Raw genomic sequence first — 3370 nt, 5'->3', positions numbered from 1 at the left:
GTACATATTGGAAATAATACTAAGTCTACACATACTTACCAAACTTTTTTAACATTTATTTAGACGAATTTTGTAAGAAAAATAGTACATATTACTATATATTTGTGGAGTTAAGTACGATAGTGAAAACATACTATGAATTTATAATGAAATATTGATACTTAACACTGAATTCAAGATTTGATTATCACAAAAATCTTTAAAATATTTTAGAAATATTTATAAAATTTTGTTAAGCAGATCATATATGCTTTAGTTTTAATATCCGAAAGTCAAATAAAAGTTTGGAAAATCTGATTTCAAAGTGATATAAATAAATAAATCTTTGTTATTAAAAAAGTTTTTAAGTCATTTGCAATTATATATTTACAATTACACATCATCACACGTCCTTTTATAATAGCAACGCTGTTGTCTGTTTCTTTGTTTGTTATAATTATACGATACGATAGTTGGTTGGCTGAACAGGAGATACTCTTCCACTTCTCGCAATTACAGATTATTTGTCATTTTACCACATTCCACATTCGTCTCAAGTATACGATATAAAGTATTGAAGTTGATGCTTTTAAACATTTTTATAAACATAATACATTTATCTATTTTTCTCCCTACCAAATAAAATGCAGACTACATGTCTCTCGCTTATAGTGTGTATTATTATGAGCTACCATTACTCATATATGACGTAAATAAACAAATTGACAAATACAGTTAGAATTTGCTGAGGATATAGTATTAAATCATTATAATCATTATGAAATATTTATTTGTATTTATAATAAAAATCTAAATATATCATACATTGAAATTTTATTGTTGAGCCAAAAACACTAACAAATAGCTTATTCTGAATCAGACAAGAAATGCCAGGTAATAGATCTCTTTTATTATTTAATAGTATGATTCAAAAGTTCTGGAATTTTTTTTGTATTGATTTCTTAAAGAAAAAGTTTCTTTGTTTTTATAATAAAAATCATATATAGAAATTTTATTGTTGAACCAAAAGCACTAACAAATTATAGCCTATCCTGAATCAGATAAAAAATACCAGTTAATGGATCTCTTTCAAAATACAGTAGTATGAGTCATAATTTTTGGAATACTTTTTGCACTGATTTCTTAAGGCAAAAGCTTCTTTGTTTTTATAATAAAAATCATATATAGAAATTTTATTGTTGAGCCAAAAACACTAACAAATTATAGCCTATTCTGAATCAGATAATGAATACCAGTTAATGGATCTCTTTCAAAAAGATCTCTTTGCACTGATTTCTTATGGCAAAAGCTTCTTAAGGGTTTATGAATCACGTCGCTATTCCTCTTATAAGTAAAATATATCTCAGATTTCATTAAAGAGTGCTTGACAGTGCAGTCATGAACTACGAATTTATGCTCCACTTTTTGGTGAACTTACCTATGTTGATTTAAAATAAGCTAATATGAAAACTATTTCTATTAAAATATATAGCGTACAAAAAATTTACAAAAATACATTAGGTTTTAAAGAATTCTGAGGAATATACCTGTGATATAATTGAAATTAGTTTTCAGTTACAAATAATTCAATTTAAATAAAATTTATATATAACTTAGTGATTATTTATTCACCTTTAAGTTTTTACCAATAAATTGCTTAATCACTCTAACAAAAATTCAGGTATATGAGATGTAAAAAAAAAAAGAAAGAGTACTGATTCATTTCATACTCTTCTTCTCTCAATTATATGTACTTGATAAAGCATAATGATACTTACCATTAGTACATAATAGCAGGAATTTTTTGCTTACAAAGCAGGAGTGATCTGCAATTAATAGCCAGCTCCTTAGCGGGTCAACTGAGAATTTATCTAGTCACTCATTTAAAAATAGGTATGTAAAGGCAGAACTCTCTGAGTTGAAAGAATCACATTCTATTATGCGAAGGATGATGAATATTTTTGTCACATTCTAACATGTATGCATGTTTTTGATCTTGTTCTTGATTTCTTGATCCCGCATTCAAGTGCTTGTTCGTTCTTGAACTCAATATTTATTTATGAAATAATATTTATTTATTCCGTAAACAATAAAATATATCTTAATAACTTAAAACACTTAAAGTTAATAGCGAGTTTTTTAGTTAGCCAATTCAGTCTTTGAAAATATATAAACCAGGTATAAGTCTCTGATATGAAAGAATATTATTTCTCTCTGAAAGATAGTGAGACTTTTTGTTACATACTATATGCACACTTGTTATTTATCTTACCAAAACCTGAGTTCTTGATGCCACATTCAATGTGCTTGCACATTTTTGAACTGCGACTAGCAAATGATCTTGAGATATATATTAACGATTTTATATGTTTGCTTAACTTTGATATTGGCTCAAAAAAATGTTCTTAGATATAAATTATTGATCCCATCACTAATTAAATTAGAGACTTCTGGATCTTCTGTAGACTTGGGGTAAATTGTTGCGAAGTGATTCGTTCCTGTCCTCGGGTCTTGAAGAATTCATAGTTTTCTTTAAAATAAAAATTTTCCTTATGGTAGTTTTTAAAGCGATAATTTGTTTCTTTCTTTTTTGTTGACTAAATTCCTTTCTACAAAAACATAGGTCTGCAAGTACCATAAATATCACTCTAAAGCTTTTTTATTCTGGGCACATCTAATTGTATTGTATTGTGAATTGTAAAGTGCCGTTTATGTTGGCGCACTGCATAAAACCTATTCAAATCATTATACTTTGCTTCATTGTAAGTCCAAATCGCTCAAATAGTCTAATTAAAATCCTTTTTTAAATTTACTTAAATATTTCTATAAAAAAATGTTTCCTAATGTTTTTAAAATTAGTAATATGAATTATTCTCGATATATGTAGATAAAACTTAATGAAATTGGTGATCAATATAATGAAGTTCCAAATCAAAATAATCGAACAAAAATTCTGATCCTTTTAGAATATTAAATATTTCTTAAAAATAGATGGACTCTGTTACTTATATTAGAAGTCAGCCTAATTCAAAAAATTAAATTGTAAGATCTTATTCGACATACATTATTATCGATGTTCCATAGGCATGTGTTAACTATTTCAAAGGACATCAATGTAGTACCATTTTGATTTTGACACCTATTATTTGTATAATGATAAAAAGGAGAATGATTCACCAAAGATCTATATTTTATTTCTACGGATATGTGTTTACTATATTAAGGGAAATCGATATGGAAATATATTGGCTTTAATACCCACTACTGGCGTATAAATTTCTAAAGAACAATAATTTTAGCTCCCTTTACCAATTCATTGTGACCAGTTATATATACATATTAACAACCAATAAATATACGCTTGAATTAAAGTTTAGATCCTTCTGCCTAA

The sequence above is a fragment of the Teleopsis dalmanni genome, chromosome 1 (genome assembly GCF_002237135.1).
Source record: "Teleopsis dalmanni isolate 2A chromosome 1, ASM223713v2, whole genome shotgun sequence".
NCBI classification, from domain to species: Eukaryota; Metazoa; Arthropoda; class Insecta; order Diptera; family Diopsidae; genus Teleopsis; species Teleopsis dalmanni.
The sequence above is the reverse complement of the archived record's forward strand: the minus strand, read 5'-3'. Positions refer to the sequence as shown.